Here is a 13,204-nt window from a genome sequence, read left to right as displayed (position 1 = left end):
AGGGGGGAGGGTCAGAATCTCAGGGAGAGAAGAAAGGTCATTTCATCACCCTCAGAATCGTTACATGACATTTCACGGCAGTGCAGACTGTGGTGTTGGCAATTTGTTCCATTAATACCCTCTCTGGCCTTTCTGAAGGTGGGGTATACAATTCCAAAAGGCAGATCCAGGAGCAGAGATTTTGAGCTCACAAAACATAAGGGAAGAGCTAAATATTCGCTAGAGAAGAGCTACCTTATGGTATAAGGAATAGAATAGAACAGTAGATTTTAGAATATTCATCGAGTAAGGGAACAGAAACGACGCCATGTGACCCATGTGTCCAATCAAAATTAACCAATGCTGCTTGGCTTTCAAATTGTGAATAACGGATACTGGCAACTGACTGCTCCTGAACAAATTTGCCAGTCACAAGGATATCTGAAAAAACTGCAAATTGTTTGCAAATTAAAGACGGGGGGGAGGGAATTTTACATTCATTGGATTGATTATTTGCTACAAATCACTTGCTCACTTTCATCTGCAGACAGGGCTTGGTTGAAGTTCATTCTGCAAGCTGAGGGCTATGAAGAAAGACGGATGCTTTTGAAACTCTGGACTGGGACTCAGGAGATTTCATTTCTACTTCTGCCACTGACACAGACTCCCTGCATTGCCCATGGGAGTTAGGTGCCTAAATGCTTTTGAGGATCTGGGCCGTAGTCTCCCATTGCTTCAGTTCCCCATCTGTTAAACAGGCAAAATCCTTCCTTTCTTTCACCCTTTGCCTCTCTTTTTTATTTAGATTGTAAACTGCTTAGGGCAGGGACTGTCTTTTACTATGTGTCTGTACAGCACTTCGCCACTAGTCCTCAGGCACACAGCTGGCTCCCAGCCTGGTCGCTAGGCAACCCGGCAAGCTCAGCTGGGTCCACTGAGCCATCTCCAAATGGTCCTGCTTCCTGACTGGGCAGGGGAGCCGGCAGCCGGCTACTTGAGCCTTCCAGTCACCGCAGGACAGTGGTTGTTCAATGCATACCACGCCGGATTGCCCTGCTCTTGCTTCCGCTCCTTGGCCTAGCCCAGCTCCTGCCCACTCGTCTAGTCCTTGCCTCCTTGCCCTGCCTCCGTCTCAGACGGTGACATTTGGCTTGACTTCTCCACCCTGACTTCGGATTGGTACCGGACTCCTGGATGTACCCTCACCCTTGCTCTAAACTGCTGCCACAGCCAGCCGGCAAGGTCCTGCTCCACCCACGAGGTAGGCCACCCATGCCTGGACAGCTACCCTCATACAAATAATAGCAAGGAAACAAACAGCACAGAGAGGGGACAGTAACTAGAAATGTTAAAATGCTCTTGGTTCTTGGGATCTCCAGCGGTGTTATTGGGAAAGCAAGGCGCATGCTTGTTTGCCACCCCGATCCGTCCCTTTGAGAAGCGTGATATCCTGGGTAATGGAGTACACTCGGGAGGTCTGCTCAAATGGGGCCCCGGCCTTGCCGCTCAGGCAGAGCTGTTCCTTCACTCTGCCCGTTCCGAAGCTGCACACAGGGAGCTGCACCGGTGCTGTAGCAATTGTCAGCGGCGCTGCGTGAGAGGAAAACAGGTTGTGCCATTATGCCGTGCGGGTTTTCAACCTTTGCACATTTGTCTTGGAGGGTGATGTGTTGCAGCCACTCTCTGCTAGCATACGCTGAGCTGCTCTCGGAAAGGGGCCGGCCGTGCTAATCGGGGAGATAGCAAACTGCTTTGGTACAGCCCAGCAAAGGGGAGGCTGTAATTTGTTCTGTTGAAAGGCTCCATCCAGATCCCTGCTGCCTTCTCTTCCTCCTTAACTGGACAGGTTTTCCCTTTGGATGCTCCTGCCTGATGTGTCAGGCATGACTTCATTAAGGGTACTGTTGAGGGAGAAGTGTTCTGTACATTGCAGAGCATAGGGATGTTTCCCTTCCTCCAGGTACTTGTGCAAAACTGCACTTTACCTCTGTCTTTGGCACGGGTGCAACCGCTGCTGGAATGCTGTGTCCAGGTCTCACAGCCGCAATTCAAGAATGGCAATAAATTTGGGAGGGTTCAGAGAAGAGCCACAAGAATGATTAAAGGAGTAGAAAACCTGCCTTAGAGTGATAGCCACAAGGAGCCCAATCCATTTAGCTTAGCAAAGAGAACGCTAAGGGGTGTCTTGATCACAGTCTGTAAGTACAGACATGCGGAATAAATATTTGATAATGGGCCCTTACATCAGAAAAAGGTCTAACACGATTCCAATGGATGGAAGTTGAAGCTAGACAAATTCAGACTGGGAATAAGGTTTCAATTTTTATCAGTGAGGATAATTAACCATTAGAACAATTTACTGGAGATTATGGTGGATTCTCTATCGCTGACAATTTTGACATCAAGATTCGATGTTTATCTAAATGATCTGCTCTAGGAATTATTGTAGAGAAGATCTCTGGTCCGTGGGAAGCAGGAGGTGAGACAAGATGATCACAATGGCCCCTTCTGGCCTTGGAATCTGTGAATCTATGCAGGCAAACACAGGGGCTTCCTACCAGGACTGAGCAAGCTGGCTTGGACAGGATCAGAACAAATGTGAATCTTTGCCTTAAACTTGAAAGGAACCAAGACCTGACCTTGGGGAAGTTCGATTCAGACAGAACAGTTATTTTTCCTGTGTGTGTGATCCTCTCTGTGTTTTCTTACCGAGGAGAGAGACCATAGTGTCAACATGCCATGGAAAAGGGCTGTTCTCAGGGGACTGCTGGCCCAGGCCAATGCTGGACAGACTGGTAACCTTCCACAAAAGCCTGGTTTGTGAGAGACTTTTCGCAAACCCAAAATGCTGAGCGCTGGATGCGTTTGGACCAGACAGACCATGCCATCCCTGAAGCTGACTCATTGCTACTCCCCTTAGATCCCAAGTGCCTAGGCCAGGGTTGGGGAGAAGGAAGCAGCAAAGGCTTGAACCTCTCGGCAATGCAGGAAAGGAAGAGCTACAATTAACTAAGAAGCTGCTGCCAATGAAGGAGGGAAGGGGAGCGTCGGGAGAAGAAACCTGCTTTAGACACCAACTCGCAGCGCTGCCTCGCAGCGCTGAAAGCTCCTTGCATGCTTATTTAGTTGAATTTTAACCAGTTAACAGCGGAGGGCTGGGGGGCGAGGGGGGGAGAGTCTGGCTGGCATAGCTGAGTTACTTTAATGGTGACCCTCATGGTCCATTTACTTCCCTATTAAAGTATCTGTGTTCTTGCAGGGCTGATTAAACCTGACACAGTCGTCTCAAGGGAGGGTAATGGCGCAAACAGAACGGTGACCCCAGCCTGGCAGGTAACGATTCCTCTCAAGGCCTCGAGCCTGAGGAAATTAAAACTTGGAAGAGAGCCCCGAGTGGATTGATACCTGCCACGGGTCTCTTGTGCCTCTCAGTCTGTCTTTTATCTAGGGGAAAAAAGAAAGGAAAAAACCTCTGAGGGAAATGAAATCCTCCACAGAGCTTAGAAGTGCTGCTTTTAAGGATGGCATCACCAGCCCGGCTTATCAATAGCTTCTCTCAGAGAGCAGGATTAATTTCAGTCACAGGTTCTCCTGGAGGCTAAATGGAACATTCCCTCCATCCTCCCGAGACTTACATTTAATTTATAAATCCAAAGGGGAAAAAATTATGCTGCCATGAAAATCTCTCTGCCTCGCCCACACACCTTCCTTCCACCCCCTTCCCATGCCAATTAACAGGCTGGTTTTAACCCGTCCCATCTTTCCTTAGCTCTTGGCTAAGCCAAATGCCCAAGTTGGTCAGGTCAAGGGGAAGACCTGGTATGAGTCATTTAACTTAACCCCTTCAGACCTGCAAGTTAGGTGGAGCCGTGAGAGAGTTCTTTTCTGTTCAGGTTCTTACCTTGCATAAGAGTGACCTGGCTTTGGGAATGTAGGGCCAGATTTTCCCACAGAGCTCTGCTCCCCTTTAAGCACTGAAGCAAATGGACACAGCTCAGCACATTATAGGTGCTGAATATCTGACTATCTGGCCATGTCAGAGTGGGAGCTGCTGGGTGCTGAGTGCTCAAAAATCTGGGCCCAGTTGTGGGTGCTGGGCAAGTGAAAAACGGGCCCTGAGCTTTTTGGAAATCTGGCCCTTAAAGGGCCACCCACTTTCAGACTGGTCTCTAAACACTTGTGCCTTCACAGTTTGCAGATGCACTTGTTTATGCACACAGCACCCAGGCTTCAAAAACAAAACTGGGGAATTGCACACCTAGCAGCCCTGTTTGATGGGCATCAACTGAATATGCTGCCAGCAGCGCCACAGAGGTTTTCTGGGGGACCAGGGCAAAATCTGAAACTACCCCTGTCCCCCACCCCCCGCTGAGGAGAGGGTTTGAAGACCAAGCCCATCCTGCACTCGCCCTGCAGAAGTGGCTCCTGTCCCATGGAGCTGGGCTCAGTTCCCCCTTCTGGGTGTTGCAACCTGGCACACAGGTCACAGCACCACTCACTCAAATTCACTCACAGGTTCAAGGGCCCTCGGCAAACTGCCCCTTTTGCTCCCTGGCCCCTGCCCAGCTGGTCCTGCCAGCCAGACCTAGCTAGAGATGGATCTGGGTGGTGCTCTATCTGCAAGGGAAGCTACATCTCTTTGGGATTTGAGATGATGAAGATGAAGAACCCTGTTTGCACAGGCAATTGCCTGGCTGTACATGTGAATATGAGTGTTGCATAAAAATCTTGGGGCATTAAACATGTGTTTGTATAAGCCAGCAATTTGAGAATCTGGCCCCAAATTTCAACCCTAACATCACACGAACATGGACTTTTACAGTAAATTTCCTTGCCTTTTTTTTTTAAGTTAAAAGAAAACTGCTCTTCCATTTACTTGAATGCCCAGGGAGAGAAGCTGATAATCACACTCTCAAAAAAGGGCTTTTTTTAGTTTATAACTTTTCTGAGTCTCTAGAAGCTCCTTAAATCAAAGAGATGAGTAGTAAGACCATCACTACAGGCCTTATTGCTCATGTCTGAACTACATGGGTATCCAGACAGCCCTGGCTAAACTCCAAATTCCTGTAGCAGCAGACACCGGGCTCAATAAAAAACTTGGGATGGATTCTCTGGGGTTGGTCTGCTCTTTGGTTGTTCCAAAATCCCAACAGGGTATCTGGAGGGAGATGTCCCAGGGCATGACAGTAACTGTTGTTTCCCTCACCATGGAGGTAAGTGACTAGATAGGTCTTTCAAAAAGAGACTGCTCCTGGTTCAGTCTCAATGTTCAGGATTTTGTGATTCAAGTTGGTCCTTTTTTAAAGGGTGGCAGGCATTTATTTCCTCTGTGCTTGTACAGCATTGTCACTGGGCACTGGTCCCTGCTTCCATCCCCTGACCTACAAATCAAGCCTGCTTTTGCCAGCACTAAACCCACCATTCTGAAGCCCCCGCTTCCTCCCCCCCCTTCCCCCCGCCCAGGCTGTGCATTCAAATCTTGGATTTTATATTGCACTCGGGGAAGGGGGGGAGAGTGAGAGACACAGAAGGGGGTTATGCAGAGACTATAGAATTTACAGTCTTTTTCTGTTGCTTGATTTTTGTCAGTGCAAAGCTGTCAGCTGAAAGCATCAAATTAGCGCTGTTAGTCCACTGCCTGGCTCTTATCTGTGTCTCTCAGGATGGAAGGCACTTCAAGATGATTGTTGTCCCCCGCTGCTCCAGAAATGAAGTCGGCCCTCCTGGAGTGCTAAAAGGGAACCAGGAAATTGTGTGCCTGAATTTGCATGAAAAGCCTCTGAGATTCAATGAAAGGAGGTGACAGCCCAGTGTCACCTTCTGCCATTAAAACTAGGTAAGGCATATTCTTTTTTAATCTGATGTTTCGCTTCCTTCTTTCGACCTCCCCCCTCCCCCTTATCCCCTCACTTCCCTTTCTCTGGAGATTTCTTTGTTTCGTAATCAGGCAATTGTCAATGATTGCATAAGGTTTGCCACATCATCTCAGGCTACAGCTAGGCTAGGAGCGAAGGGTCTGATCCCCCTGTCTGTGTACATACACTCCCGCTAGCTCAAAGAGCTAAACAGCAGAGCTGCCATAGGAGTGAGGCTTGCCGCAGCATAGGCCAGGCTGAGCCAGGCCAAGTACTTACCCACCAGCTTCAGGCGGCTTTGTACTCAGCACAGCTCAGCCATGCTTCGGCTCCTGTGCTACCGTGGCTATGCAGCTAACAGGAGTGTGTGTACGCAAGCAGGAGAATCACACCCCTACCTTGTAGTGTAGACACAGCCTCAGAGAGGCAGGATGGTTTTGTGGTTAGCGCACCGCCTGGGATATTTGGGGTTCTGTTCCTGGTGCTGCTGCGAACTCTCAGTGTGACCTTGGTCACGTAGCTTAGCGCACCCTCTGCCTCAGTTTCCCATCTGTAAACAGGGATAATGACACTCCCTTTGATGGGATTGTAAGGTACGAGCAGGCTTTAAGCAAAAGATAGAGTTTATAGAGAGTTTTCAGCAGCATCCCCAGGTTCAAGTCAGAGTCCGGAGGAGGGGAAGCCTATCTCTTTTGCCTAGTTGCCATGTTATGTTACCAAGCGAACCAATCACTGCATACACCATCTGTATGCACCATGCACAAGGGGCAGGACAAGAGGTGTCACAAAGCCGCGTGGGACAGGTACAGCCCGAGGCACAGCGGGGTCCTGGTCCATGACAGCATCTATCACATGCCACTGCAGTACAAAGAAACATGAGCCGGACTGGTGGTAATACCCTCTGGGAGGAAACTAGTCGCCCGGGTCAGTGGAGGTAGGACAGGGCAGGGAGGGTGAGCGCAGCATCACTCCCTTTTCCCAGTCAGATGCATTCTGGACTCCCCAGCTGCTCTAAGGACACCTTTGTTTGTCCCTTACCTAGCCACTCTCAGCCAGCCTCCCCTGGGACACATCCTACTGCTGCAGGGGGCCAGCTCACCAAAGGCCTTCCCAGCCACGGGCCGTGGGCCAGAGAAGGAAGTTTCAGAAGTGCTTTAAATCTCAGACACCCTTCTGGCATTTCTAGACTTCCTCTCCTATTCTTTCTCTCTTCCACTACTCTCCCCTCACCTCCTCCTTTCCCTCTTCCTCCCTCTGTTTTTCTGCTTTTCCCTCTCTTACACAAGCAATATTCCCTTCCAAGGGGCTGAAAAATAAAAGCCACTGTGCCAGACTCTCTCGGCGAAGCTGCTGATGGATTCAGGAAGTCCTGGAAACTGGAACGCAGCCCAGCGTTGGGAGTTAAAGTACCAGGGCACTCCATCATGCTGGCTTGATATACAGGTTTTTTTATCTACTCGCTCAACTGCAAGCAATCAATGCTAATCGGATCTTCTGGGACTGAAGGAAAGGGCTTGAGAAGACTCTTCTGATTACAGCGAGATCTACATAGTCATTTTAACCAACACCTGCCAGTGAAAACAATGACACATAGGGAATGCGAGTTTAATGGTGGGTCTTAATGGGCTAAATAGACACGGAATATGAATGACAGGGTTAGATGTAAAGAATTAACCACCAGAAGGAAAGAGAAATGTTTTATCCACACCGCCAGCAGGGTTTGAACAGAGAACAGCTCACTCAAGGACTAGTTTTGACTTGCAAAATTTCACTGGTCAGCTTTTGGTTTTGTTTTTTGGCTCCATAATTTTCCTGTTCTGTACGCTCCTCCGATGATCTGGTATGGGGTACTGTCACAGACAGGATGCTGAGCAAGGTGGACCATGGTCCGACCCATGGTCAGCCTGGTAGCTCTTATGTTCTTCTTTTGGGGACATCCTCTGGTTCTCTGTGTTATACTGGCGGTCAGACTAGATGATCACAATGGTCTCTTCTGGCCTTGGAATCCATTAATCTATTGCAGGTAGCAGGGGTGAGTTTGTGCTTAATGAACAACCACCTCGAGCTCACTGGCAGCACCAGAAGGCTGAATCCCCGTCACTCTGCGGCAAAGTTTGGGGGAAGCTTTCTTTCTCTTTGATCAGCAACTTGATCCCACCAGGGACCCATAGACGCTGCCTGTGGTCACCTTAGCAGCAGTTATGTGGTCTTCCTGGGAACACCCTTAGCCCTGGTCCACACTAGGACTTTAGGTCAAATTTAGCAGCGTTAAATCAATGTAAACCTGCACCCGTCCACACGATGAAGCCCTTTTTTTCGACTTAAAGGGCTCTTAAAATCGATTTCCTTACTCCACCCCTGACAAGTGGATTAGTGCTTAAATTGGCCTTGCCGGGTCGAATTTGGGGCACTGTGGACACAATTCGACAGTATTGGCCTCCGGGAGCTATCCCAGAGTGCTCCATTGTGACCGCTCTGGACAGCACTCTCAACTCAGATGCACTGGCCAGGTAGACAGGAAAAGAACCGCGAACTTTTGAATCTCATTTCCTGTTTGGCCAGCGTGGCAAGCTGCAGGTGACCATGCAGAACTCATCAGCAGAGGTGACCATGCAGAACTCATCAGCAGATGACCATGATGGAGTCCCAGAATCGCAAAAGAGCTCCAGCATGGACCGAACGGGAGGTACAGGATCTGATCGCTGTATGGGGAGAGGAATCCGTGCTATCAGAACTCCATTCCAGTTTTTGAAATGCCAAAACCTTTGTCAAAATCTCCCAGGGCATGAAGGACAGAGGCCATAACAGGGACCCGAAGCAGTGCCGCGTGAAACTGAAGGAGCTGAGGCAAGCCTACCAGAAAACCAGAGAGGCGAACGGCCGCTCCGGGTCAGAGCCCCAAACATGCCGCTTCTATGATGAGCTGCATGCCATTTTAGGGGGTTCAGCCACCACTACCCCAGCCGTGTTGTCTGACTCCTTCAATGGAGATGGAGGCAACACGGAAGCAGGTTTTGGGGATGAAGAAGATGATGATGATGATGAGGTTGTAGATAGCTCACAGCAAGCAAGCGGAGAAACCAGTTTTCCCGACAGCCAGGAACTGTTTCTCACCCTGGAGCCAGTACCCCCCGAACCCACCCAAGGCTGCCTCCTGGACCCGGCAGGCGGAGAAGGGACCTCCGGTGAGTGTACCTTTTAAAATACTATACATGGTTTAAAAGCAAGCATGTGAAAGGATTAATTTGCCCTGGCATTCACGGCTCTCCTGGATGTACTCCCAAAGCCTTTGCAAAAGGTTTCTGGTGAGGGCAGCCTTATTGCGTCCTCCATGGTAGGACACTTTACCACTCCAGGCCAGTAACATGTACTCGGGAATCATTGTACAACAAAGCATTGCAGTGTATGTTTGCTGGCGTTCAAACAACATCCGTTCTTTATCTCTCTGTGTTATCCTCAGGAGAGTGAGATATCATTCATGGTCACCTGGTTGAAATAGGGTGCTTTTCTTCAGGGGACACTCAGAGGAGCCCATTCCTGCTGGGCTGTTTGCCTGTGGCTGAACAGAAATGTTCCCCGCTGTTAGCCACGGGGAGGGGGGAGGGTTGAGGGGGTAGCCACGCGGTGCGGGGAGGCAAAATGCGACCTTGTAACGAAAGCACATGTGCTGTGTATGTAATGTTAACAGCAAGGTTTACCCTGAAAGACTGTAGCCACTGTTTTATAAAATGTGTCTTTTTAAATACCGCTGTCCCTTTTTTTTTCTCCACCAGCTGCATGTGTTTCAATGATCACAGGATCTTCTCCTTCCCAGAGGCTAGTGAAGATTAGAAAGAAAAAAAACCGCACTCGTGATTAAATGTTCTCTGAGCTCATGCTGTCCTCCCACACTGACAGAGCACAGACAAATGCGTGGAGGCAAATAATGTCAGAGTGCAGGAAAGCACAAAATGACCGGCAGGAGAGGTGGCGGGCTGAAGAGAGTAAGTGGCGGGCTGAAGAGAGGGCTGAAGCTCAAATGTGGCGGCAGCGTGATGAGAGGAGGCAGGATTCAATGCTGAGGCTGCTGCAGGACCAAACCAGTATGCTCCAGTGTATGGTTGAGCTGCAGGAAAGGCAGCTGGAGCACAGACTGCCACTACAGCCCCTGTGTAACCAACTGCCCTCCTCCCCAAGTTCCATAGCCTCCACACCCAGACGCCCAAGAACGCGGTGGGGGGGCCTCCGGCCAACCAGCCACTCCACCACAGAGAATTGCCCAAAAAACAGAAGGCTGGCATTCAATAAATTTTAAAGTTGTAAACTTTTAAAATGCTGTGTGGCATTTTCCTTCCCTCCTCCACCACCCCTCCTGGGCTACCTTGGTAGTCATCCCCCTGTTTGTGTGATGAATGAATAAAGAATGCATGAATGTGAAGCAACAATGATTTTATTGCCCTGCAAGCGGTGATCGAAGGGAGGAGGGGAGGGTGGTTAGCTTACAGGGAAGTAGAGTGAACCAAGGGGCGGGGGGTTTCATCAAGGAGAAACAAACAGAACTTTCACACCGTAGCCTGGCCAGTCATGAAACTGGTTTTCAAAGCTTCTCTGATGCGTACCGCGCCCTCCTGTGCTCTTCTAACCGCCCTGGTGTCTGGCTGCACGTAACCAGCAGCCAGGCGATTTGCCTCAACCTCCCACCCCGCCATAAACCTCTCCCCCTTACTCTCACAGATATTGTGGAGCACACAGCAAGCAGTAATAACAGTGGGAATATTGGTTTCGCTGAGGTCTAAGAGAGTCAGTAAACTGCACCAGTGCGCCTTTAAACGTCCAAATGCACATTCTACCACCATTCTGCACTTGCTCAGCCTGTAGTTGAATAGCTCCTGACTGCTGTCCAGGCTGCCTGTGTATGGCTTCATGAGCCATGGCATTAAGGGGTAGGCTGGGTCCCCAAGGATACATATAGGCATTTCAACATCCCCAACGGTTATTTTCTGGTCTGGGAATAAAGTCCCTTCCTGCAGCTTTTGAAACAGCCCAGAATTCCTGAAGATGCGAGCGTCATGTACCTTTCCTGGCGATCCCACGCTGATGTTGGTGAAATGTCCCTTATGATCCACCAGAGCTTGCAGCACTATTGAAAAGTACCCCTTGCGGTTTATGTACTCGCCGGCTTGGTGCTCCGGTGCCAAGATAGGGATATGGGTTCTGTCTATGGCCCCACCAGTTAGGGAATCCCATTGCAGCAAAGCCATCCACTACGACCTGCACATTTCCCAGGGTCACTACCCTTGATATCAGCAGATCTTTGATTGCGTGGGCTACTTGCATCACAGCAGCCCCCACAGTAAATTTGCCCACTCCAAATTGATTCCCAACTGAACGGTAGCTGTCTGGCGTTGCAAGCATCCACAGGGTTATCATCACTCGCTTCTCAACTGTGAGGGCTGCTCTCATCTTGGTATTCATGCTCTTCAGGGCAGGGGAAAGCAAGTCACAAAGTTCCATGAAAGTGCCCTTACGCATGCGAAAGTTTCGCAGCTACTGGGAATCGTCCCAGACCTGCAACACTATGCGGTCCCACCAGTCTGTGCTTGTTTCCCGAGCCCAGAATCGGCGTTCCACCGCATGAACCTGCCCCATTAGCACCATGATGCATGCATTGGCAGGGCCCATGCTTTCAGAGAAATCTGCGTCCAGGTCCTGATCACTCACATGACCGCGCTGACATCGCCTCCTCGCACGGTATTGCTCTGCCAGGTTCTGGTGCTACATATCCTGCTGGATAATGTGTGTGGTGTTTAATGTGCTCCTAATTGCCAAAGTGAGCTGAGCGGCCTCCATGCTTGCCTTGGTATGGCATCTGCACAGAAAAAACGCGCGGAACGATTGTCTGCCGTTGCTCTGACAGAGGGAGGGGCGACTAACGACATGGCTTACAGGGTTGGCTTACAGGGAATTAAAATCAACAAAGGGGGTAGCTTTACATCAAGGAGTATTTCAGGCAGGACTTCACAGAGGGTTCCAATAAGAAATGGTGCACCTAAGTAATTATTCTTATTGGAACAAGTAGGTTGGTCTGGCCTCTGATTGATACATGGCTAGATTTACCTCGCTGCACCTTCTCTGTGAGTGACTGCAGTGTGACCTAGAGGAATGAGTCCCCTAGACGGGGGGGGGAAGCAAATGAGTACAAAACAAATCTGGTCTATTTCTTGTTTTGATCCACTCCATCTATCTTTTACATCTTTGGCTAGCAGCAGACAGTGCAGAAGGACTGCAAGCCATCCACATCCCATGGCTGCTCGGCAGAAGATGGTACAAGAGGACTGCTAGCAATCCGTATCGCCTGCCTGCTCACCATAAGATGGTTCAATAGGACTGACTGCAGGACTAAAGAGAATGACCTGGTCAAGTCACTTCTAATGTAGTCCCTGCGCCCATGTCTGCCCAGGCGCTCCTGGCCGATGTGGCCAGGAGCACCTCGAACATGATGATGATGGTTAACAGTCCTATTGTACTGTCTGCTGCCACAAGGCAAGGGGTTGCTGCTACTGTGTAGCAATGCAGTACCGCGTCTGCCAGCACCCAGGAGACATACGGTGACGGTTACCTGAGCGGGCTCCATGCTTGCCGTGGTATGGCGTCTGCACAGGTAACTCAAGAAAAAAGGCGAGAAACGATTGTCTGCCCTTGCTTTCACGGAGGGAGGGAGGGAACGGGGGCCTGAAGATATGTACCCAGAACCACCCGCGACAATGTTTTAGCCCCATCAGGCATTGGGATCTCAACCCAGAATTCCAATGGGCAGCCGAGACTGCGGGAACTGTGGGATAGCTACCCACAGTGCAATGCTCCGGAAGTCGACTCTAGCCTCGGTACTGTGGAAGCCCTCCGCCGAGTTAATGCACTTAATGCACTTAGAGCATTTTCTGTGGGGACACACACACTCGAATATATAAAACCGATTTCTAAAAAACCGACTTCTATAAATTCGACCTAATTCCATAGTGTAGACATACCCTTAGGTTCCCTTGAAATCTTACACCACCAAGGTAAATCCATAGCCTCTGAGCGTACGTAGTAGGTGACGCTGCAGAGACTAAGAACTCTGGGCCTGGGAGACACCGGGGTTTAATTAGCACGCTCGCCTCTCGGCTGTTCAGGGCACAAGCTCAGGTATTTGCTTGAGGCTTAACATGGCGTTGTCCATACTTCCCTCCATGCTCAGGAGGGAGCGGGGTTGCACGTCAAGGCTAAGCTGCATTGGCAAAGCTGCGCAGCCCTGGCCACATTGTCCCTGGCAAACAAATACACTGAGGTGACTTTACGAAGCTTGGGGTCCATCTGAATGTAGAGCTGGACCTGGAGCTCCTGCTGCTGAC

This window comes from Eretmochelys imbricata, chromosome 8 (assembly GCF_965152235.1).
Source record: "Eretmochelys imbricata isolate rEreImb1 chromosome 8, rEreImb1.hap1, whole genome shotgun sequence".
Classification (NCBI taxonomy): Eukaryota; Metazoa; Chordata; order Testudines; family Cheloniidae; genus Eretmochelys; species Eretmochelys imbricata.
This window is presented reverse-complemented; position numbering follows the sequence as displayed.